The 27,522-nt window shown below is 35.9% G+C and overlaps 1 protein-coding gene across 1 annotated transcript in view; it reads right to left on the bottom strand.

Annotated features, from left to right (window-relative positions):
- Positions 1-27,522, bottom strand: part of LOC143895761 (uncharacterized) — a 134,436-nt gene that overhangs the window by 6,146 nt on the left and 100,768 nt on the right. The gene's annotated exons all lie outside the window — the stretch shown is intronic.

Below are 27,522 nucleotides of genomic sequence, written 5' to 3'. Positions count from 1 at the left end.
TCGTTTGTATAATACGATTATTTTTTCTCTGGGCCCGGAGCTTCGTCCACGATGACGATATCGCGGACACGGAATGTCTCCAGGATCGTGCTCCGATTACTTTGTACTAAGAATAATTTTGCATAAATTTCTTTTGTGCCTTTTATATCACATGTATTTTTCAAGCAAAGTTCATTTGTAGAATTTACGCGATGGAAGATATATATAGGGCGTACCGCGCCAAATCGGACACCATTTGGGTTTTGCATCTCCGATTTTTTGGTTGAATTCATATGTTATTGTATTAGTTGAAAGAGGCCTTCGTGATTTTCTTCTAATTTTTTTGTCGAACCGTTTTCAAAATATCGATTTTTGAAAAATTACGTTATTTTTTTTTTTAAACGCCCATAATTTTACGAAAAATGGGCCAAAAAAATGGGACGTTTTTTTTCAAATTTTTTTTTAACACAATAAAAAATATCAAAAAAAATTTTCAAACTGTGTTTCTATAAAATTTACAAATTGACAAAAATTTTTTATTTACAAAAAACACGTACTGATCGATTTTCTCCAAAATTTTTTGTAAAAAACTATCATCGATTTCACAACTTTTAAGCCTAAATTTATAATGAGATAATAACGGGATCTATTTTTTTTTTTGATTTTTTAATTTCCATTTTTTATTTATCCGTGCTGAAAAATATCTGAAAAGAAAAAATAATTTACACAGGAACTACTATTAATAATTATCTAAGACATAGTGATTACTTACTAAATAGTTTACAAATTGATTTCAGAAAAAAATACAGTGAAATTAAAGCGTTTATTATTTATGCTTGATAAATTTTTTTTTATTAAGTAGCGTTTATTTTTTTACACGTTTAAATATTTTAAAAATTCGAGATTCAACAGATGATGAAAATTGTTTAAATCTCAAAGTGCCTTCTCCGTCTGGAATTACACAATGATATTTCTGCGTTCCTGTTATTGTCTTAGCTCTAATATATCGCTTGTCTAATGATTCTTTGCTCTGAATATAATCTTTGTTAGAGAAGAATTGCGCATAGATATTTGGCAAATTTTCCGACGGAGCACCTCAACAATTTAAAAATTATAAAAATTTTGTAAATCTTAATTTTCATGAAGAAGACTTTGGCTGAATGGCATTATTTTGCAACAGCTCATGGCAAAGGTCCTTGTGATGGAGTAGAAGGAACTGTTAAGAGAATAGCGGCACGAGCAAGTCTTCAACTTCCATATGACGAACAAATCTCAACTCCTCAAGAACTATATAACTGGGCGATAAAATTAAATTCTTTGCCAAATATCTATGCGCAATTCTTCTCTAACAAAGATTATATTCAGAGCAAAGAATCATTAGACAAGCGATATATTAGAGCTAAGACAATAACAGGAACGCAAAAATATCATTGTGTAATTCCAGACGGAGAAGGCACTTTGAGATTTAAACAATTTTCATCATCTGTTTGTTTAGGATTAAGGTAAAATCAGGTGGCAGGGCGCTGTCGCGAAAGTAATGGCCCCTGGCGCAAGCACAAACAACCCTCGGGCTTGACTCGACTTTATCCGAGATCACCCGAGTATCGCGCTACCGTTTCGACAGCGCGATTGCAAAACGCGCACGCGTATTCCTAAATATGTATACCGCGCAACGCGTTACATCGCGGATCAATGTGATTCGCCCTTCGTGAGGCCCATACCCCCGCCGAGGGTCTCCTCTCGGGACGAAGGATAATCGATATCGATCCGCGCTCTCTTCTGTTCTCTGCCGCGAAAAGAGACACATCGAGCCGGGCGTTCGCGACATTGTGCCTATCGGGAGTGGTCTCGACCGCCAGTGCGTGAAGTCCGTAATCAAGTTTCATCGCGAGCCGCATCCGTGAGATCGCCGCGTGAAACATCTCGAATCGCTCTTTCGCTCGTGCCGCGAAGAGTGAGCCGTTTTCCGACTGCGAGGAGTTCGGTATTGGGGAACGCGAGACGCCCTGTGCGAGGGGAGTTTCGAGTGTACAAGTCGTCGCGAGCGGCATTAGTCGTCGCGCAATATCTCTCGTCAGACGAGACTGACGAGTTGTCGCCCGCAATCGAGTGGGCAACGAGCACAAACAGATCACGTGATCACCGCGTGCGGTACCGTGATCCTCATCTAAAAGAACGTACAGACGGCGAACGAGACCGTCACATGCAGTCAGCCCGGGTATCGTGATTGCAACAAGTGTTGTGATAACCGAGCGTAAGTGCAAGCGAGCACTTCTCAATAACTCAGCGCAGGGAGCTCGATCCCGATATCGACCCCTCTCTCGCGGCCATTTTGTCGTGCCGCGCCGTTCGTGAACACGGACCATCAGCGTGAATGTAAAGCGTATAGTGATTGTGTAAAACGCGAACTCACTATCGCGTACCCGAGCCAGAAAGAAAGCCTGAGCATCTCGCACCTCGTGACCGCGGTCGCTCGTCTGCTTCGCGCCAAGATCTCCGTTGACCGCGAGCAAGATCTCCGAACGCGAGGGCGGTCATCTACCGTTCTACAAGATTTCCGTTTCGCGAGCCACGCAGACAAAAGGAGCGACTCAAGATTTCCGTCCCGCCATCCCGCGAATGCTCCGGGTGCTCGGGTGCGTGAATGCGAGAAGTACTCTATGTGCAATAAAGTGTGTTTGTCAGAAAACCCGGCGAGCGTTTTTTGAACCCTCTTTTCGCTACCTACTTGGTTCTTGCCCCGCGCCCTGGACAGGGTGGTCCCGGCATACTTCGTGTCCCGAGGGTACCTCGGTCGCGCACGAAACACTGTTGAATCTCAAATTTTTAAAATATTTAAACGTGTAAAAAAATAAACGCTACTTTAATAAAAGAAATTTATCACGCATAAATAATAAACGCTTTAATTTCACTGTATTTTTTTCTGAAATCAATTTGTAAACTATTTAGTAAGTAATCACTATGTCTTAGATAATTATTAATAGTAGTTCCTGTGTAAATTATGTTTTCTTTTCAGATATTTTTCAGCACGGATAAATAAAAGATAGAAATTAAAAAATCGAAAAAAAAAATAGATCCCGTTATTATCTCATTATAAATTTAGGCTTAAAAGTTGTGAAATCGATGATAGTTTTTTACAAAAAATTTTGGAGAAAATTGAACAGTACGTGTTTTTTGTAAATCAAAAATTTGTGTCAAAAATTTCAAAATCTTATAGAAATACAGTTAAAAAAAATTAAAAAAAAATTTTTTGAAAAAAAAAAAAACGTTCCATTTGGCCCATGTTTCGTAAAGTTATGAGCGTTTAAAAAAAAATAACGTAATTTTTCAAAAATTGATATTTTGAAAACGGTTCGACAAAAAAATTTGAAAAAAATCATGGAGGCCTCTTTCAACCAATACTATAACATAAAAAATTTTCAACAAAAATCGAAGATGCAAAACCCAAATGGTGTCCGATTTGGCGTGGAACGCCCCATATAAACACATGGTGTGTGTGAGTTTGTTACTACGTTTACGCGAGCGTTACTTCTACTGTAATTTACGATAATTCCTTCTGCTGTAAAAGGGATTTTGTAGTAACTTAAGATAATTATACTCCGCGTTAAACGAGTAATATATCGTAAGTTAATACAGAAGTAACGCTACGGGCGTAAACTTAGTATGTGTGTGTGTGTGCGTGTGCGTGTGCGTTTGCGGTGTGCGTGTGAGTGTGCGTGTGAGTGTGAGTGTGCGTGTGAGTGTGCGTGTGAGTGGAGTGTGAGGGTGGTGTGATGGGTGTTGAGATGGTGCGTGTGCGATTGCTGAGTGTGCGTGTGCCGTGTGCGGTGCGTGCGTGCGTGGTGTGTGTGTGTGTGGTGTGTGTGTGTGTTGGTGTGTGTGTGTGTGTGGTGTGTGTGTGTGTGTATACATCTTCCATTGCATAATTCTGCAAATGCACTTTGCTTAAAAAATACATATGATATAAAGGCACAAAATAAAAATTTATGCAGAATTATTCTTATTGTTCTAGTACAAAGTAATAGGAGCATGATCCTGGAGAAGTCCCATGTCCGTGATATCGTCATCGTGGACGGGGCCTGGGGCCCACAGAAAAAATAATTAAAATAATATATTTATGTGCGTATGCGTATCGTGCTCGTGCGATTGCGTATGCGTGTGCGTGTGTATGACTATGTTAGGTTCAATTGCATTACGGTTTTATATGTAATATTATTTACTTTTCGGACAATAACAATAAAAAAAATAACATATATTTTATTTATATATGTATTTTCGTTACATTTCTCAACATTTTTATCAACAAATAATAAAAGAGTTTTTTTCCCTAAATAACATTACCGTTTTTCTGTCTGAAATATACCTAGAATTCCAAAAAGTCCTAATGATTTTATACCATACTAAGTGTACGCTACCCAGTGTGTACTAAGAGAGAGAGGGACAGCAATGAGAGAGGGAATCGAGGGAGAGGAGAGGAGAGAGAAGAAGAGAGAGAGAGAGGACGAGGAGATAGAGAGAGAGAGAGAGGAGAGAGAGATGAGAGAGAGAGAGAGGAGACAGAGGAGAGAGATGAGAAGAGAGAGAGAGAGAGAGGAGAGAGAGAGAGAGGGAGAGGAAAGAGAGAGAGGAATACATGGGTGCATGCAAATTACATACATAGAGAAGGAATAATAATACGAGGATATCTGTCCTTGTCTAACGAGGCATCTGTACGACATATCCGTCAAGCTCGTTCTTTTGAAACGGCTTCATAGATCGCAAAATCCTTTTACAGGAGTAAAGTTTAGGTACTAATGAAGGGTGGGATTGTAAATAATTAGTAATAATTAAAAAAAATGTAAAATTGCCTAACGAGATATCTGTACCACATGGGCCCGATTCTCTAACGAGAAACATATGCACAAACACTGCTCTAACAGAAAGGCTGCAAATTGATTTGCTCTCTGTCGCACAGTTTTTAGCCAATAAGCTTGCAGCTTTTCTGTTAGAGCAGAGTTTACGCATACGTTTGTAGATAGAAAATCGGGCCCCATATCTGTCAAAGCTCGTTATTTGAAACGGCTTCATAGATCGCAAAATCCTTTTACAGGAGTAAAGTTTAGGTACTAATGAAGGGTGGGATTGTAAAATAATTAGTAATAATTGAAAAAAATGTAAAAATGTCTAACGCGATATCTGTACCACATATATCTTTCAAAGCTCGTTTTTTGAAACGGCTTCATAGATCGCAAAATCCTTTTACAGGAGTAAAGTTTAGGTACTAATAAAGGGTGGGATTGTAAAATAATTAATAATAATTGAAAAAAATGTAAAAATGTCTAACGCGATATCTGTACCACATATCTTTCAAAGCTCGTTCTTTGAAACGGCTTCATAGATCGCAAAATCCTTTTACAGGAGTAAAGTTTAGATACTAATGAAAGGTGGGATTGTAAAATAATTAGTAATAATTGAAAAAAATGTAAAAATGCCTAACGAGATATCTGTATCATATATCTGTCCTGGTTCGATTGCTGTGTAGAAACCAGACAATGTAGCCAACCCCGAAACTGCCCACAGCTGCGTGCGCCATCTCGCCATCTCTCGCAAGATCCGTGAACTACTGCTGTGACATAATTGCTGCTCTGCGTGAATATTTTTGTGAAAAATATACACGATCGTTTCAAAGCTCTCATTTTTATTCCAGGCTTTCAATCTCAATTTTAAAGGTACGTTATTGTTTGTGCACGTCTTCTGAAGGGTGGGAAAGTTTAATTTCGTACATATTACGTATACAACTGTTTATATCAGAAAATAAGGTTTTGAGGTGACAGCATTTTAAAATTTTTTTCAATTATTACTAATTATTTGACAATCCCACCCTTCATTAGTACCTCTACTTTACTCCTGTAAAAGGATTTTGCGATCTGTAAAGCCGTTTCAAAATGAGAGCTTTGAAATGAATTGTCGGTAATTTGGACGGCTTTAGCATCCCCTTAAGGAGGCTCTTACCTCGATCATAATATGACAGATCTTTATGAAATTAATATATGTTGTAAAGTGAACCACAACGGACCGATGCCCAAAACTTGAGCATAGGTTGACGATAAAAACTGTAAAAATATCAGTATTGAAATTCGCATTTTTAACACAGGGCATATGGTAAACACTAAAATTTTTACCGGAAGTGATGTATTTTCTTGGCAAGTTTGCGAGCCAGGTAAACAAAAAACTAAGGAATTGTAGTTAAAATAATAATCTTTCTAATGATAAGAAGAAAACTTGGTGTTGACGATGAGTTATAAAAGATATTGTAGTTTTAATATGACGTACGACAGGTTAGGCGAATGATCTTCTGAGTGTCAAAATAGCGCGAAGTTTCTAACCTCACTTGCACATGTCTTTTCTCTGCGCTGTATGGTAGCGGCATAATTATTCTCTCGCGCATTGACAACCTTTATTTTCGCGAATTTTCCTTTCATTTTCCCTCTCAGCATTCTCACGTTATATCTTTCTTTTGGCTCCATCTCTTCATCGCATCATTCGCTACAACGCTACACGGCTACACCTCACTTAGCTGCAGACTGCTACAGACGACGTTGTGACACGCGCATGTTCTGCTCTTTAGCACTGACGTAGTCAATTGACTTATTGTATAAATTTTAATATTTACACTAATAGAACATATAACTTACTCTTACACTATGTAAAAATCATTATTTATTTTTTTATTTAATTTTCCAATAATTTTATAACCAATTATTAATGATAATTTTTCGGTTGCTACATTGATTAGAGCAGCCGGGTAAGAGCCTCCTTAAAGGTTACTCACTATCCCAGCGAGAAATGACCCATCGAATCGACGTCTAATCGACGTCGAAATCATCGATAATCGATATTACATCATATCGAAATAATGCTCGAAATTTGAAGCTTAGTTCGATGTTTGTGCTTTATGACATTTTTTAAAAAAATTTTTTAAAGAAAGATTATTTGTGACATACATTTATCGCGCCAGACTGTAAACAGGCAAATTATGTATTTTTGGTTAAGACATCGATATTTCATCATTTCGATATCGATTCAAAGCTATTTTGATTTGCCTGTCAAATATATAATAACATTGCCATTATATAAAATGCAATATGAATAAAAAATTATATTGTATTGGCAGACATGGATAATGTAAATATTTTATAATTTGAGCATTATAATAATTGCGTTACAATATTAACTTTTTTAGGCTTCCATTTCCATTAAATAGTTACTTTATAACTGTAAAAGTCACAACAAAATTCCTGTTTGTAATTTGACAATTTTGAAAATTAAAATATTATATAATAGGTACATTTTCACTATAGGTATATTTACATTATATAATAGGTACAGTCTCCCCTACTTTATTAAATTGACAAGAAAAGATCGTTTAATAACATAAACTTACGGCAATTAAAAATAGAATTTTATTGTATGTACCTAAATGTGTCAAAGAGGATAACTGCAACTCACAATCAGTCGTGGAGAACACAGCTAACGCAAAACAATTTGTAGCATCTTTCAGCTAGAGTAATATGAAAAACTAGGTAATTATTTACAAAAAGACCCCACTCGCCAATGACCTTGACTTTGACATATGTGGTCAAGGTCATAACCTTGAGTAATCTTGACCTTGAAAAAAGTAACGGTCACGATCCGCTCAAAAAAATTATTCAACGATAGCACGCGCGCGTGCACACACACACACATACACACACACCGAAGGAGGGGTGCGGGGTGTTTTCGGCGTGGATTTTCCACGCGTGAAAAGTTGTAAACCCATGTGGCACCTCGTTTCGCGTGGAAAGTGTATGCGTGGTGGCAGTAGGTTCCGCCCTTTTGCGGTCACATCGGTTTGTGCTTTACGAGCTCGTTTAAGTAAAGTTGGTATTAAACAAGATAAGTTAATCGATTATCTGTGTAAATATTTGTGGCGATATACAATAAAAAGAATTAGAGACCTAGTTTAATTATTTTACTAGATGACATAAAATATGTGTATTCAGGAAATTAATACAGAATATATAATGTTTCATGCGCGCGCAGGTGAGGGTGAGGATGTTTCTGGCCGATAAGGTGAAAGGGACGGGGGCGAAGAAGAAGAAGACGAAAAGAAGAGGAGAAGAGGAAAGAGGGCAAAGCGAGAGAAAGAAGCTGACAACAGAATCAGTGGTGGTGTTATGAAGGAAAGGGATATGTGGCTAGGGGAAGAGAAGAAAGAGGCAGAGAAGTATACGGAGCGGGAGGGTTAAGAAAAGAGCAGGGATGAGAGTATAATAATTATTAGTTACCGAAGGAGACGAACGCAAAGAGACGGAAGGGTAGCAAAGTGGAGGATATATGAATATGAGTTGCAGCGAGGATCTAACGATGGAAGAGAAGAAACGAATAGGAGGGTCTGGGTGGATGCAGGGAATGGAGGTGGGTTGAGAAGAGGGAGGGCTCGGAAAAAGAGTAAGGTAGAAAGGGGGCGGAGGAGAAGGATGTAGAGAAGAGGAGGGAGAAAGGAGAAGGGGCGTGAAAGGGAGGGAGGGAACGAGAGTGTAAGAAATCGCATACGGCCAAGTCGCGAGGAGAAGTTTGTTCTTGTAAGAGGTTTGGGTACGTTCTTCACAAAAACGCCTTGTAAACCCTGCGGAGATAAACAATAAACTCATACATACATATAAACGGAGCTTATAAAGCACGCCACGAACCTATGTGACAACTCGTCTCGCGTGAAAAGTGTATGCGTGGAGAGAGTAGGTTCCGCCCCTCTGCGGAGGGCTCCACTATTGTTAAACTAGACACATAGTGTGTCTTCAAAGTACATGCGTGGGCTTAATTTCGCAGAAAACGCATGGACTCGTGAATGGTGGAGCCGAAAACAACGATTTGCTGCTTTAAATAACTTTTCTTTGTTCATGCATGTACTATTTTCATATATATATTAGTCGTTTATGACTTTCAATACTCAAAATAACTGCTATATTTTTTAAACTTTTTTTGTTAATAACTTTCTAATAAAAAACGACCGCCGGCTAAAACCTTCTGAAGGTCACTCAGGAGGGTGACCTTGACAACATATGTCAAGGTCAAGGTCATTGGCGAGTGGGGTCTTTTTGTAAATAATTACCGAAAACTGGTAACAACACGCGGTTAAAGACATCTCCAGTAAAACATTTTTCATATAAAAACATATATCTATAAATATATAGATACAATTATATATAAAATATGTCCATACATGTTTTTTTTCTCTTGTATAATCTGTGTTCGTATATACAGGAAAAATAATAAAAAGGAGAAGCTAAAAATAATTAAAAATATTATTGCTTCCTCATAGAGGAAGCTTTATTGTGTTGGTGAAAAAAATTTTTTTCGAGATTTTGATAGGTTTAGAATGTTTCAAAATGTCGAGAAATCATATTAGTAAAAGATGTCCGGAAGTATGTGCGTGCGTGCGGATTTTTTTGTGTACGCATCTACTTGTACAATTGTTTAGATACCGGGTTGAAATTTTGCACACAAATAGAGTAGCATAAAAAGTATGTTCTCCTCTAATTTTATTAAAATCCGTCGACCGGGATTTTAAGGGAATTTTTATTTTTCAGAAAAGCGTGTTTTACGCTGTAGCTTTCTCAATATTTCAGATATCGATCTATTTCTAATTCTATTATATTTTTCAGTTTTTTTCTACTTTTATTTCATATATAATTATTTAAGATTTGATTGATTAGATCCATTTTTATACGCAATCAAAAGTCCATAATTTTTTTAGAAATATATGTGGCAAATTTTGAAATATCGGGCTATTTATAGTTTTATTATATTTTTGGCTTAATTGTCTAGATCACACACACAGATCATGATTTAAGATCGGTATGATTCAAGCAATTAAGTCAAGATCGGGGCATGATTCAGACAATTAAGCCAAGATCGGGGCATGATCTAGACAATTATGTTAAGATCGGGGCATGATCCGGACAATTAAGCCAAGATCGAGAAACGATCCAGACAATTAAGCCAAGATCGAGGCATAATCCAAACAATTAAGCCAAGATTTGGGGAAGATCCAGATAATTAAGCCAAGATCGGGACATGATTTGAGTCAAGATCGGGGGACGATCCAGACAATTAAGTCATCAAGATCGGGGGACGAACCAGACAATTAAGCCAAGATCGGGGCATGATCTAAACAATTAAGCCATGATTGGGGCATGATCCGTACATATCATACCAAAATTATAGCAGCCACTAATTTTGGTATTAGAAAAATAATTTCGGACACAATTACATCACAGCATCTCAAAGATATGTTAAATTTAAAAAGAATAATATTCAATTTTTATTTAATTAAAGAATAACTACAATAACTTCATCTAATACTTGTCAAGTTTTATAAATTCTTAACACATTCATACTCTTTTGAATGTTCAAAACGCTTGTCGTCACCTTAGCAGCAACAGTGTTTTGTTTACATATTGCTATCGAATAAATTCATTGAACGTTCTTAATAAAAAGACAGGATGCCTCAAGAACTAATCAACCAAATCTTAAAGAATTATATATGAAAATATACGGATAGAAAAGACTTAAAAATATAATAAAATTAGAAAAATTGCGCCAAACCAGTCGCAATTTATTCAATTCTAAATCTGTTATATTTTTCAGTCTTATATATTCTCAAGTCGGACCATATGTAGCCTGAACTACTCAAGTCAACATCGATTTACCATTGTATCGATTGTAAAACTTTATTTGTGCCACTAATCTATATCTATACTATTATATAAAACCCGACTGTTTTTGTCTGTCCGTCCGTCCGTCCATCCGTCTGTCCGCAAACTACTCATTCGTTAGTGGACCGAATTTTTATCAAGGGTACATGAAATAGGGGTAGAATTTCCCGGGTAGTGCTATAGGGTGTATAGTTTTTCGTTACCGATTTTCTGGAAACCGGTTTTTTTAATTTCTTCAATTTTTCGGGAAATAATCGACCGAATCTCAAAGAATTATATATGTGTATAAGTATATGAAACAGGGGTAGAATTTTCAGGGAAGTGTTATGATGTGTATAGTTTTTCGTTACCGATTTTTTGGAAACCGGTTTTTCTAATTTTTTCAAATTTTTGGGAAATAATTTACCGAATCTCAAAGAATTAAGTATGAAACAGGGGTAGAATTTTCCGGGGAGTTCTATAAAGTGTATAATTTTTCGTTAAGGATCTTTTTGGAAGCCGGTATTAGAAATTTTTCCAATTTTTCAGGAATTAATTGACCGAATTGCAAAGAATTGTATATGAAATAGGGATAGAATTTTACGGGGAGCGTCATGATGTGTAACAGTTTTTGTTACCGATTTGTTTGGAAACCGGTTTTTTAATTTTTCTAATTTTTCGGAAAATAATTGATTGAATCTCAAAGAATTATACATGAAGGGGTAGAATTTCCCGGGGAGTGCTATAAAGTGTACTATTTTTTGTTACCGATTTTTTTGAAAACCGGTTCCAAATGACCGAATCTCAAAGAATTGTACATAAAGTAGGGGTTGAATTTCCTGGGGAGTGCTATAAAGTATATAATTTTTCGTTACCGATCTTTTTGGAAACTGGTATCAGAAGTTTGGCGAATTTTTCGGGAAATAATTGATCGAATTTTAAAGAATTGTATATAAAAACAGGGGTAGAATTTCCCGGAGAGTGCTATAAACTGTAGTTTTATTACAAAAGTTTCCCCAAAAATTACGTTTTTTTACCCCTATTTTACATACTTTTGGTAAAAATTCGGTTGAATAGTTTAAGAGTGTATAAAGAACAGACATACATACATTTATACATACAAACATTCTATTTTTTATATATAGATTACATGATATGTGAAACAAGTAACTTATAAATCATTCGTTGCTAACTAAGTCATAAAAGACTGTATAAGCTGATAGTTTCACATATTATATGTTAGTCATTTTAGTAATCTGTTACCGAGACGTTTGAATATACTAATATATATTTTAAAAAATATATTTAAGATTATATTTATTAAAATGGAAAATTTTAACAACGGAGTGTCAAGTGGAAGTTAGAAAAAGTAAAAATTAATAAATTATTATATAAATAATAATTTAATAAATAATAATAATTTATTTTTTTTTATAAAAAATAATATTTTCTAAATTCTTTAGTTTTGGATAATGGTATGGACGAGGAACTTTTTGAATTTATGATAAAATATGAAGAAACTGTATTATGGATAAAAGGTATTATAGATGAAATACTTTTGAAAATTATAAAAGAAGAGACAAAGAAACGAAAGCTTTTTGTAAAAGAAAATCAAAATAATATTGAAAAAGCAAAAAAAGCAAGAAAAAATTAATAAAATAGAGAGAAAATAAACAAAAGAAAAAAAGGTTAGGTTTCTTTATATAATAACATATATGTATATATTAAAGCATGATTAGTAAAAAAACAAATTTTAATTTAGTGTACTTTTCATTGCTAATTAATACAATTAAAATATGTGTATATATAATAACGTTTTAATTTTAATATAACAGTAAGATATATAGTTAGATCTCTTCCATTAAATTCAGATACATAAGCTCCAGATTCCAGCAAGTCAACAAGCACATTCATGCATGTGCTCTGTTCTGATTTGTTAGAGGACAACGTAGATTGTATCAAAAGAAATAAATTTATCATAGCGGAAAACAGAAGCTACAGAAATATGTGGATTATAATGTAATTTAAAAAAAATTATTGTATGCATATATATTTCACTACGGCTATAAATCTACGCAAATAAAATGGTTTTTACCGTGTACGTTTTCGATCATTGTTTGGCTCATTCTCGGCTTGCTCTCTTTCGTAAGTTACTAACGATACAGGGGTAGAATTTTCTGGGGAATGCTATAAAATGTATACTATAAAATGTATAATTTTTTGTTATCGATTTTTTGGAAACCGGTGTCAGAAATTTTTACAATTTTTGGGGAAATAATTGATCGAATCTCAAAGAATTGCATATGTGAAATAAATATAAATTTAAAAATACATATAAATTAAAAAAATTAACAAATGATATCGTTCATAGGTCGAGCAATTTTAAGTAAATTATGTTATGAAGTTGCTGCTTTCACATATGATATGTCAAAACTGATAAATCAGTCAATTTAATTCGTGACTTTCGCGAGCAATTAAAAAAATATTCGCACATTATAAGAAATAGAGAAAGCCATTAAGAGGATATTCGCACATTGTAAGTAAGTAAGAAAAAGAGAGAGAGAGAGAGAGAGAGAGAGAGAGAGAGAGAGAAAGAGAGAAGGGAAGAGAGAGAGAAAAAGAGAGAGAGAGAGAGATACAAAGAAAAAAGGTATGAGGTTCAGCGATCAGCTGATTGTTACACACGGATCTATACACATCATACCGAGGGTGGGGGCTGGGGAAGGTTTTTAGCCGGTGCAAGTCCGGCATAATCTTAGGGACCGGCCTTAAGGTATGCATTAGGCATTTTCCTCCTCCAACGAGAAACAAAAAAAAAGGTCCAATATCTGAAAATTGGCGGAAATTAAAAAATACACTTAAAAACCGGTTTTAAAATTCTTAAAATTTTTTGAGAAATAATAAGTATTAATAAACAACATTTTTTTAATAATAATATTTATTTTTGAATATTTTACTGAATAAATAAAATAGTTTAAAGAAAAACGACTCCCAGGCGAAGCCCGGGACACCAGCTAGTTAGTAATAAAATCACTTTTTATGTATTTAAAAAATTATTTTTAAAATAAAGAAAAATTAAGAAATATCCGCAATTAGTAGGGATCATTTTAATAAAAACATTAATTATTTAATTGATTTTTGTATAAGTATAACAGATATTAGTATAACAGATATATAACAGATAATTGCAATAAAGCTAGCTTATCACAATAAAAAAAAGTCTGCAAGTAGAAACTTGCTTGCTTCCTCATAATTTTTAAGTGGGCAAGTAGAAACTTGCACATTGCTTCCTCATAATTTTTAAGTGTAAGGGCGACCGGAGCGATTCGGCCCCGGAGCGGAGTCGTTTTTGCAATTATCTCGAAATCTGTATGTTGTGTGAACTCGCCATTAATACTGTAAACGCGGCTTATGGTGCTCACGTGACCAACGGAGTTTAGTGAGGTTAGTGCCATGTTGTGATTCTTATCGAAGCAAACGTGTTTTCGCAGGTCGAAAGTAAAATTTCTTCCGCGTCAAAAATTTGTAATATCTTAAGTATTATTGTCTCTCCAAATCTCAAAGTAAGTGATTCTAAAGAATAATGCATGCTGAACACGAATCCAGTGCAGTTTTTTTATTTTCATTGATTTCAATTATTTTATAAGCGACCAAACCTAAAACTTGTGTTTGGGGCGAAGTCGTGACTAAGCCAAAACGAAGTCAAAAAAGCTAAATAATATGTGCTGCGTATACTCAGAGATAATAGAAAACAGAGCATCTCGTGCAGACGTAAGGCACACAACGAGTGCGTGCGCTCGTCAGACTCTGTTTTTACATGCTTTAACTGTTAGCGAAAAGAAAATTGATTTTCTTGAAATTATTTTCCGCTTTCCATTTTTTTACTAAAAAAATTATGAATAAAGTGTATTCTATTATTTTTTATGATCAAAATTATGTATCTTTATTTAAAATCCAGTCCGAGAATGAAGACACGAATTTTGACTTTTCGATTTTTGCACCTTTGTCGTTTTTACTTTATACCGGTTGAACAAATTTTTATATAAATTTTGTAGCCAAGGGTTCACTCTTTTTACAATGGTATACTATATTTTACTATGATGATTTATTTTATTGCTAAATTGGCACCGAAAAAATAGGGCCGATTTCACCCCGGTCTCCCTACAAATTCTAAATATTAACATTACTTCCTCACCATTTTCAAGTATGCAAATTATAAATTTTCACGTTGCTTAATCAACATTTTATTTTGCTCATAAAGCTTTCTCTATGAGGAAGCTAAATTAATAAATCTACTAATAATTATACATAAAAAAATAGGCTTCCTCATAAAAGGAAGCTTTATGAGCGAAATAAAATGTTGATTAAGCAATAAATGTTGATCCTGCAGTGACAGGCGAAATTCCTCGATGTCGATAATGTCAACTTTTCTAATTTTGTTTTCGCTATATCTGTCTTTGTCTAACGAAATAACATCTGTCCTTGTTCGATTGCTCGCCATTTCTCACAAGATCCGGCAACTACTATTACTGCTCTTCTTGTCATTCTACATCCGTATTTGCATTACTAAAATAAAATTTCGATGGATCTTTTTTTGTACGCATCAAGAGACACGGTAGTGTCTCGCGCCAAGTACACGCGGAGCGAGACCGACCGTGACTCTTTTACGCGACGCGACGGGTTGCGAGTACCCGAGATGTTGAGATCTCGATAACGAGTGAACGGATCAAGTTCTAAGTAGGCTTGATCGATAGGTTGGGGTCCAATTAGGGGGGGGGTTTCTCTCTTAATATTCCGCTACGTGCCCTACGAGCGGAGATATTGCGACGCAAAGTCCAAATGTGAAAATTTATTTTTAAGATACCCCTCCTTCTCCTCCTCCTAACGCCGACGTCTCAATATTATTATGATTATCAGAGAAACGTCCCTTTCACTTTTTCGACGCTGGCGGCACAGGTATCGCCAGTTTCGATATCGCGCGCGTATTTCGAAATTAGGTCAATAAACTTATTGGTCAGGAGGAAGATTTCTATTTAGGTAAATTAGGTAATAATATATATCAAGAGACACGGTAGTGTCTCGCGCCAAGTACACGCGGAGCGAGACCGACCGTGACTCTTTTACGCGACGCGACGGGTTGCGAGTACCCGAGATGTTGAGATCTCGATAACGAGTGAACGGATCAAGTTCTAAGTAGGCTTGATCGATAGCTTGGGGTCCAATTAGGGGGGGGTTTCTCTCATAATATTCCGCTACGTGCTTTACGAGCGGAGATATTGCGACGCAAAGTCCAAATGTGAAAATTTATTTTTAAGATACTCCTCCTAACGCTCTCATTCAATATTATTATGATTATCAGAGAAACGTCCTTTTCACTTTTTCGACGCTGGCGGCGCAGGTATCGCCAGTTTCGATATCGCGCGCGTATTTCAAAATTAGGTCGATAAACTTATCGGTCAGGAGGAAGATTTCTATTTAAGTAAAAATTAGGTATATATATAATAAATATTGAGTCAACGGAAAAGTAGGTTCTCTATGCTTGGCAGAAAGTGCCGCTAGGGAATTTTTAAGTCGATTCTTATGAATCAAGCTTGAATTTGATGTCTATGTATCCCAGGTTGCCGATGACAAGGTCCAGATAGTGCGCTTTATAGTTTTCGGTGTCCAGGTGTAATAATACGTTGAATTCGATGTCTACGTGTCCCAGGTTGCCGATGACGAGGTCCACATAGTGCGCTCCGTAGTTTTGGTGTCTACGTGTATTAATATCTTGAATTCGATGTCCACGTGTCCCAGGTTGCCGATGACGGGATCCAGATAATGCGCTTCATAGTTTTCGGTGTCCAGGTGTAATCGTACGTTGAATGCGATGTCTAGGTGTCCCAGGTTGCCGATGACAAGGTCCACATAGTGCGCTCCGTAGTTTTCGGTGTCTACGTGTATTAATACCTTGAATTCAATGTTCACGTGTCCCAGGTTGCCGATGACAAGATCTAGATAGTGCGCTTCATAGTTTTCGGAGTCCAGGTGTAATCGTACGTTGAATTCGATGTCTAGGTGTCCCAGGTTGCCGATGACGAGGTCCACATAGTGCCCTCCGTAGTTTTCGGTGTCTACGTGTATTAATACCTTGAATTCGATGTCCACGTGTCCCAGGTTGCCGATGACGAGGTCCACACAGTGCGCATCGTAGTTTTCGGTGTCCAGGTGTAATAATACGTTGAATTCGATGTCCACGTGTCCCAGGTTGCCGATGACGAGGTCCACACAGTGCGCTTCGTAGTTTTCGGTGTCCAGGTGTAATCGTACGTTGAATTCGATGTCTAGGTGTCCCAGGTTGCCGATGACGAGGTCCACATAGTGCGCTCCGTAGTTTTCGGTGTCTACGTGTATTAATACCTTGAATTCGATGTCCACGTGTCCCAGGTTGCCGATGACGAGGTCCACACAGTGCGCTTCATAGTTTTCGGTGTCCAGGTGTAATAATACGTTGAATTCGATGTCCACGTGTCCCAGGTTGTCGATGACGAGGTCCACACAGTGCGCTTCGTAGTTTTCGGTGTCCAGGTGTAATAATACGTTGAATGCGATGTCCACGTGTCCCAGGTTGCCGATGACGAGGTCCACACAGTGCGCTTCGTAGTTTTCGGTGTCCAGGTGTAATCGTACGTTGAATTCGATGTCTAGGTGTCCCAGGTTGCCGATGACAAGGTCCACATAGTGCGCTCCGTAGTTTTCGGTGTCCACGTGTCCCAGGTTGCCGATGACGAGGTCCACATATCGCGCTCCGTAGTTTTCGGTGTCTAGGTGTAATAATACCTCGAATTTGATGTTCACGTGTCCCAAATTGTCGATGACGAGATCCAGATAGTGCGCTTCATAGTTTTCGGTGTCCAGGTGTAATTGTACGTTGAATTCGATGTCTAGGTGTCCCAGGTTGCCGATGACAAGATCCACATAGTGCGCTCCGTAGTTTTCGGTGTCTACGTGTATTAATATTTTGAATTCGATGTCCACGTATCCCAGGTTGCCGATGACGAGATCCAGATAGTGCGCTTCATAGTTTTCGGTGTCCAGGTGTAATCGTACGTTGAATTTGATGTCTACGTGTCCCAGGTTGCCGATGACGAGGTCCACATAGTGCGCTTCGTAGTTTTCGGTGTCCAGGTGTAATAATATGTTGAATTCAATGTTTAGGTGTCCCAGGTTGCCGATGACAAAGTCCACATATTGCGCTCCGTAGTTTTCGGTGTCTACGTGTATTAATACCTTGAAATTGATGTCTAGGTGTACCAGGTTGCTGATGACGAGGTCCACATAATGCGCTTCATAGTTTTTGGTGTCTAGGTGTATTAATAACTTTAAATCTGAATGGGTGCGTTCAGCCGATACTCCGCTAGCCTAGCAATCGTGAGCAGTTGCTCGTTTTTGCTCGTTTCTTCTCTTTTTAATCCAGTAAGTCAAAAAAGAGGAAACAAGCGAAAACGAGCGACTGCTCACGATTGCTAGGCTAGCAAAGTATCGGCTGAACGCACCCAATGTAGGACACGTAGATATCGAATTCGAGGTATTAATACATGTAGACACCGAAAACTACGAAGCACACTATGTGGACCTCGTCATCGGCAACTTGGAACACGTGGCCATCAAATTCAAGGTATTAATACACCTGGACACCGAAAACTATAGAGCGCGCTATGTGGACCTCGTCATCGGCAACCTGGGACACCTAAACATTGAATTCAAGCTTGATTCATAAAAATCGACTTAAAATTTCCCTAGCGGCAGAATTAAAATTATGTCATGACATAATAAAAATCGCTGAATTAAAATTATGTCTAGACATAATAAAAATTGGACAAAAATTATGTTTAGACATAATAAAAATTGGATGAATTAAAATTATGTCTGACGTAAAAATAATTATCAAAAATATCGATACCTGATGAAGATATCGGTACATATACAGTTGCGAACAACATTCAGTAAGACACGCAAATAAAAATAAATAAAGAATTTTACAGTTAACGACTTATTAACATTAATCATGCTTTATTGCGATTATGTTTTATGTTGAAATTGAAAAATATATACAAGGTGTACAACTAAAAGGGTTACAGATTATTATTTTTAAAAAACTGAGCAAAATATTAAATTGTTGTTTTCTTTAGAAATAATAGTCCGTAACACTTTTAGCTTCATACCTTGTATTATATACGGTTTATGAAATTATAAGATATATTGTTTATAAGATTAAGTTGCGTAACACTACAAAAAGGCGTGATATCCGTACAAAATTACCTTTTTAAAAAAAAGGTAAAATGAGCGCCAAGTACACGCATAATAGTGTATATGTATTATGTTGTTACCCTGTTATGTTGTTACCTCGAAAAAAACAAAGTGGTAGTATTATACCTCCAAATAGCTTTATCCTGTACATACTGTTTATACAATGCGTAATATACTACAAAAAGGCGTGATATCCGCACAAAATTACCTTTTTTAAAAAAAGGTAAAAAAAGGCGCCAAGTACACGTATAGTAGTGTATATGTTGTTACCTAAAAAAAAAAAGAAAGTGGTAGTATTATACCTCGAAAAAACCTAAGTAACAAGTGGTAGATCTTTATATCTCGAAAAATCTCGAAAAAATCTAAGCAGTAGTATCTTTATTTCCGAAAAATTATAACCCAAGTGATATACGTCACAAAATTATGTTACCTTATCAAAAAGAAGAGTCGCGCTTCAAGTGATCTATTACAATTACAAAAAAGAAATGATATCTCTTTAAGTTAGAGCGCCAATTACAGAGAGAACATGTATATTGCCTCAAAAAATAATTGTTGCACTACATTGAAAAATCTTTACATTGTGTCAATTAGAAAAGAATGTATAATAACAATTTTATAAGATTAAAAAATTTTATTTAAATTTAACAATGGAATACAAGATATTTAAATACAAAGTTATTTACATGTGTATTTTTTAATGGCCACAAAGAATTACAGAAGTAACAGTACGAAATAAAAATATTTTATTAAAATACATAAATTTTTCTTGTAAAAAAACTTGGCGCTGCTAGACCTCGAAATTTTAAATAAATAAATAAACTTATTCTATACTTAATTATAAGCCGCAGTATCCGCCGTCCGCGTAGTCACGCACACCCATATCACTCACTCCCACATCCACGCTGATAATCATTTAATATTACTCCCATTGTATTCTTCTCTGAATTATTTTTATTTATTGTTGTTTTTATTTATTTAAAAGGTCTAGCAGCGCCAAGTTTTTTTACAAAAAAAATTTATGTATTTTAATAAAATATTTTTATTTTGTACTGTTACTTCTGTAATTCTTTGTGGCCATTAAAAAATACACATGTAAATAACTTTGTATTTAAATATCTTGTATTCCCTTGTTAAATTTAAATAAAATTTTTTAATCTTATAAAATTGTTATTATACATTCTTTTCTAATTGACACAATGTAAAGATTTTTCAATGTAGTGCAACAATTATTTTTTGAGGTTGAGTCAACGGAAAAGAAGGTTCTCTAAGCTTGGCAGAAAGTGCCGCTAGGGAATTTTTAAGTCGATTCTTATGAATCAAGCTTGATATAATATATATTGAGTCAACGGAAAAGAAGGTTCTCTACGCTTGGCAGAAAATGCCACTAGGGAATTTTTAAGTCGATTCTTATGAATCAAGCTTGAATTCGATGTCTAGGTGTCCCAGGTTGCCGATGACGAGGTCCTCATAGTGCGCTCCGTAGTTTTCGGTGTCTACGTGTATTAATACCTTGAATTTGATGTCCACGTGTCCCAGGTTGCCGATGACGGGATCCAGATAGTGCGCTTCATAGTTTTCGGTGTCCATGTGTAACCGTACGTTGAATTCGATGTCTAGGTGTCCCAGGTTGCCGATGACGAGGTCCACATAGTGCGCTTCATAGTTTTCGGTGTCTACGTGTATTAATACCTTGAATTCGATGTCCACGTGTCCCAGGTTGCCGATGACGGGATCCAGATAGTGCGCTTCATAGTTTTCGGTGTCCATGTGTAATCGTACGTTGAATTCGATGTCTAGGTGTCCCAGGTTGCCAATGACGAGGTCCACATAGTGCGCTCCGTAGTTTTCGGTGTCTACGTGTATTAATACCTTGAAATTGATGTCTACGTGTCCCAGGTTGCCGATGACGAGGTCCACATAGTGCGCTTCGTAGTTTTTGGTGTCTAGGTATATTAATAACTTTAAATCTAAATGTAGGACACGTAGATATCGAATTCGAGGTATTAATACACGTAGACACCGAAAACTACGGAGCGCACTATGTGGATCTCGTCATCGGCAACGTGGGACACCTAGACATCGAATTCAACGTATTATTACATCTGGACGCTGAAAACTATAAAGCGCACTATCTGGAACCCGTCATCGGCAACCTGGAACACGTGAACATTGAATTCAAGGTATATTAATACACCTGGATACCAAAAACTATGGAGCGCACTATGTGGACCTCGTCATCGGCAACCTGGGACACCTAGACATCGAATTCAAGCTTGATTCATAAGAATCGACTTACAAATTCCCTAGTGGCAGAATTAAAATTATGTCATAACATAATAAAAATTCGCTGAATTAAAATTATGTCTAGACATAATAAAAATTGGACAAATTAAAATTATGCTTAATAAAAATTGGATGGTGTATAAAACAGGGCACACACACTTTTCCGTAATAGAACATAACATTAAGGTTTTGACTCGCGTTACTCGATTCGGCCGTCTGTAACTGTAGAAGTAAGAATCGAGCAACGCGATTGGTCGAAACGTTACTGTTACGTTCTACGAAAAGCGTGTGTGCCCTGCTTACAATACAATAGCTTTTTACGTGTCTCACTGTTTTAGTTTTTCACTGAATTGCCGTAACTATAAAAAACGTAAAACGTAAACATAAGCTGAAGAATCAATTAGTATATTGCTTTAACTTTATGTATTTTAGTAGACGATAGAAATGATGATACGAGTTGGCCGTAAGCAGGAGTATGTACAATTACCTCGAAATAACACCCTGTACGTACTGTTTATACAATGCGTAATATTACAAAAAGGCGTGATATCTGTACAAAATTACCTTTTTTAAAAAAAAGGTAAAGAAAGGCGCCAAGTACACGCATAGTAGTGTATACGTTGTTACCTCGAAAAAAAACAGTGGTAGTATTATACCTAAAAAAAATCTAAGTAACAAGTGGTAGACGTAATCTTTGTATTTCGAAAAATCTCGAAAAAAACCTAAGCAGTAGTATCTTTACCTCGAAAAAACCGAAGTAACAAGTGGTAGACGTAATCTTTGTATGTATCTCGAAAAATCTCGAAAAAACCTAAACAGTAGTATCTTTACCTCGAAAAAACCGAAGTAACAAGTGGTAGACGTAATCTTTGTATCTTGAAAAATCTCGAAAAAACCTAAACAGTAGTATTTTTATTTCCAAAAAGTTATTACTCAAGTGATACACATCACAAAATTACGTTACCTTATCAAAAATGAGTCGCGCTTCAAGTGATCTATTATTACAATCACAAAAAATAAATGATATCTCTTTTTAAATTACAGCGCCAATTACAGAAAACATACAATAAGAAAAAAAATTTGTCAATCCCAAGAAATATTTAGTCCGATACGTTCAACTAAACATTTTAGTTAATTAACTAAACATTAGTTTAATTAATTAATTCTTGATTAAAGAAACGAAATAAATTGTTGAAACAATTAATATTTAATTAACTAACTAAAATGTTTAGTTGAACGTATCGAACTAAATATTTCTTGAAATTAACAATTTTTTTTCTCAGTGTATTTTTCGAGATATGTACAAAGATTACGTCTACCACTTGTTACTTGGGTTTTTTTTTAGGTATAATATTACCACTGCTTTTCTTTGATTAGAATAAAAGATTGAATCATGAAGATTTACACAGAGGTAACAGTACAAAATACAAATATTTTATTAAAATATTTAAACCCAACAAGGGAATACAAGGTATTTAAATACAAAGTTTATATATGTATTTTAAAAGATTTAATCGCATTGCAAAGAATTACAGAGGTAACAGTACAAAAAATAAAAATATTTTATTAAAATACATAAATTTTTTTTGTCAAAAAACTTGGCGCTGCTAGAGAGAGAAAGAGAGAGAGACCTTTTATCCTATACTTAATCATAAGCCGCATTATTCGAGAGAGAGAGAGAGAGAGAGAGAGAGACCTTTTACAAATGTACAATGACAAGAAAAATTTATGTATTTTAATAAAATATTTTTATTTTTTGTACTGTGTTATCTCTGTAATTCTTTGCAATGCGATTAAATCTTTTAAAATACATATATAAACTTTGTATTTAAATACCTTGTATTCCCTTGTTGGGTTTAAATATTTTAATAAAATATTTGTATTTTGTACTGTTACCTCTGTGTAATTCTTCATGATTCAATCTTTTATTCTAATCGAAGAAAAGCAGTGGTAATATTATACCTCAAAAAAACTTGTAAGTAACAAGTGGTAGACGTAATCTTTGTATCTCAAAAAATACACTGAAAAAAAAATTGTTAATTTCAAGAAATATTTAGTTCGATACGTTCAACTAAACATTTTAGTTAGTTAATTAAATATTAATTGTTTCAACAATTTATTTCGTTTCTTTAATCAAGAATTAATTAATTTAACTAATGTTTAGTTAATTAACTAAAATGTTTAGTTGAACGTATCGGACTAAATATTTCTTGGGATTGACAAATTTTTTTCTTATTGTATGTTTTCTGTAATTGGCGCTGTAATTTAAAAAGAGATATCATTTATTTTTTGTGATTGTAATAATAGATCACTTGAAGCGCGACTCATTTTTGATAAGGTAACGTAATTTTGTGATGTGTATCACTTGAGTAATAACTTTTTGGAAATAAAAATACTACTGTTTAGGTTTTTTCGAGATTTTTCAAGATACAAAGATTACGTCTACCACTTGTTACTTAGATTTTTTTGAGGTATAATACTACCACTGTTTTTTTTCGAGGTAACAACATATTTGAAAATAACAATACTACTGTTTAGTTTTTTTCGAGATTTTTCGAGATACAAAGATTACGTCTACCACTTGTTACTTTGGTTGTTTTGAGGTAAAGATACTACTGCTTAGGTTTTTTCGAGATTTTTCGAGATACATACAAAGATTACGTTTACCACTTGTTACTTACATTTTTTTAGGTATAATACTACCACTGTTTTTTTTTTCGAGTTTGAATCCTACTTCTACTTGCACAATATTATTCCTACATGTTTTCCCAAGGGAGGATGATAAACATTATGTATGTATAAACTGCAAAATTTTTGTTTTAAGCAAATATTGTCGTCAGGTGATAGCTGTATGTGCCCAAATAAGTAATATTTTTAATTTTTTGGTGTTTTTGATATAAAATCGCGTTCGTTACCTTAAATTTTTGTGCGTACTTTAATTCTGTAAAATATTTTTACAATTTTATAAAGTCCAATTAAAAGATCCATCTAAAAACAATAATGTCGGTAAATCATACGGCTGCAGGATCCCCTTAAAGGTCGACAGGAGTAACACTACCGACCCCTCTGTCGAGTTGCTTAGTTGCGAGTCCGTATTTTATTTATTATAAATTTTTTAAGAGCCAAAATGGAAAATCCGGCTATGTACCGCCTTGCGGCTGACCTTACTGATTAAAACGAGCATAAGTTTAATGAGATTCGTTAATTAATTTGGCTAAAATTTGGGAAAAACCGTTCCTAAGCAGTTTTGCAGTTGAGCTGTCACCTACCGTAAACGCGTTTGCTTAAGGAGGTTGGAGCGATCCAGTTGAGTCAATTGACAGTTTAGAAAAAAGTTTTTTATTAGGCCATTAAAAAATCTGTATTAGGTATCATTTTATTCTCTATACACTGCTATTGCATAAAATGTATAGTAAAAGTATCATATTATGCATCTTTATATTTTAATTAGCTAAAAACGAAACACTTTTTTGCCAATGCCAACTTGAAAACTTGTGGTATTGCTAATTATTTCAATATAAAAATGGCATGAATATATGTTTTGCCGTCGATAGAATGAAATAATGATTATTATACTGGTAGCTCCCTTGACAATTATATAAACTGTCGATTTTTTAATAACTTTCCGTCGATTATATTAAATACAATTAAAATTTGGCAACGTTGCATTTTTGTGAGGTTGGTAGCAGTGCTCGCCTCTGTGTTGAGCCACGTAGCGGCAGTTGCTAAACGTAAACATGCCCGTGAATTTTCTATCATTCTAGGTAATGTTAGGGTTATATACATTATACATTGCCGACGCTGCGAATATACATTGTGACGTTCGTCGATACATTTCCTTTTTTTTTCCTCTTTTTTGGACGCCCATGCGTTAATTCTCTCCTGTAGCGTGCGTCTTATTGTTAGTTGCCTTATTGTACACCTTAGTTATTAAGAGTATTATTAATAATCGCTTGTCCTATTTCGCGGAGACACTAGACCAGTAATAGGGAGAACGTGACTTCGGTCGGCAATGTTTTAATTCATTAGAACGGAATAATAACGGACATAACTCCCGTAGCGTTCGCCGGCCCTACCGCGCGGCGAGCGTTATTGGACCGCCTGTTATCTTGCCTATTCAGCACCATTCTCTCAACGCGTACAGTACATCTTCATTCCTTATATTTTCCGCCGTACACCACGCAAAAACGAATTAACTAAATATTGTTAGCGACAAACCGTTCGAGCCCACTGAACGCGTTCGTTTCCTAGTATTGTTACTTATTATTGCACTACGCGCTTGCCCACGCGCGCGCGTACTCTCGCAGTTCGCCATCTTATGTTTTGCTTTCGCTACGTAGCTGTAGATCGATCAATCCTTATTAGCGTAGACTAACGGGCGTAATCCCGAGCCAGCCGCCTTACGACGATACAGCCATGAAGTAAAGAAGCTACCACACGTATACGACGCTATCGCAGTGCAAGTTTCGGCACGTGCATCGCATGTACCCCTCGAATAAGTTTCGTTAACTTCTCATTATTTTCATTCATAACCGGTGTAACGGTAACGATAGCCTCCTGTACGTATGACAGCATAATAGACCACCACACACACCCGACAACACACACACGATTATCACCCCGTCTCAGGGATAGTTGTAATAAACAATTACACTGACCGGTTATGTAAGCTGGATGCAGCTCGCGATCCGCGTAGATACAACTTAAAGGGACAATAGCTAATAACTTTTTATAACGGCTTGGCAATAGATTAATAATAATGTTAAAGAATGCATGTCGTCAACGGCTCCGAGAAGGCGCGCGGAGAGCCAGACGCTCTCACGCTCACCCGAGCCGGTTATCTCGATACGGATGCTGTCATCAGCACCTTCCCAGGGCGAATAACAACATTGTCGACGCTGCGTTGCCACATCTACCTACTCGCGAACTATCAACTGCTGTTTCAGTCTAATTTCGATCGCTTTAACTCGTAATATATTTGTTATTAGGTGGTGAATACGTGTTTTTTTTTCCATTCTAAATGTTCGCATTAATTTACCGTACGCGTAAGCACGTTTTTTGAGCGTTTATCTTTACTAGATATTAAAGAAAATTGGGATCAATCATCGCCGCCAACGCTTTCTCCATATAACCCCATGTAAAACGACGCATTTTTGGAATTTAATATCTCAGCTCCTAGATTGTCAATAAATCTGAAATTTATTTCACACATGCGGTAGATCCTATACTATTGTATATATTTTTTACAAACGAAAATCTTTGGTTGACCAAACTGCTCCAACCTCCTTAATACAGGAGTTGTACAGTTTGTATGTACAAAATAAGATACACGCGCCATTCGTATAATGTGAACAAAGAATACCGTACATGAAAAACTAAAATTAATAACGTAACAAAAAAGTTTGAGTTTTCGCTACTATTTTGTGCAAAAGCACATGCAGGTTGATAGGATAAGCAGTATTGAGTGTAGCAAGAGATGGCGCAGCGATCGAACAAAGACAAATTACTATAGTTAAACAAGGACAGATATAGAGAAAACAGAATTAGAAATGTTGACATTATCGACATCGAGGAAGTTCGGCCTTCGCTTTGTTCACCGGCAAAATCGTTTTCTTAGAAATTTTCTTAAACTTTCAATATATGTTTAATTAAACGCGTTTTATACGTAGGCGTTTTATTCAATGCCCTTTGCGGTACTAAAATTTGAGATATTCAGCTTCAAAGTTCCGATTTTTAACACGGGATCCCTAGGTTGAGCTCTCTCGACACGGACATTTTAATGAATAATAAGTACAGTTTTCTTAGAATTTTTTTGAAAAAATAGTATAAAATGCCTCATATCATTAGTAACGTGTGACAATAAAGTTCGATATAGCAAGCGGTATTTATTTTTGAGAAATAGTCGTCTAAAGAACACTATCGGACATAATTTTCGTCTGCTCGGAGGCAGGGAGAGGGAGAGATCACTGCGAAACTTGGCAACGTTGCTACCGCTGCGACATATAGGTTAAGTAGAGAACGTCAAGATCTCTTATGGGCAACGTTATTTAAATCAAGTTATTTAATATTTTTTCTTTATGAGAGAGAGATTCATTATTATTTACTTTTAGAATGCTCAATAAACAAGTAGAACGTACTCATTTATGATTGGTATTGGAGAAATGGAAACGGAACAAATATTTGACAGATCGAGTAAAACTGCGCGGCTAGACGAGTTTCAGACTTTTACGCACGGAAGTAGTTGTCAACCATATCA

This window comes from Temnothorax americanus, unplaced genomic scaffold, assembly GCF_048541705.1.
Source record: "Temnothorax americanus isolate GAGA-0224 unplaced genomic scaffold, ASM4854170v1 Scaffold169, whole genome shotgun sequence".
Classification (NCBI taxonomy): domain Eukaryota; kingdom Metazoa; phylum Arthropoda; class Insecta; order Hymenoptera; family Formicidae; genus Temnothorax; species Temnothorax americanus.
This window is presented reverse-complemented; position numbering and strand designations above follow the sequence as displayed.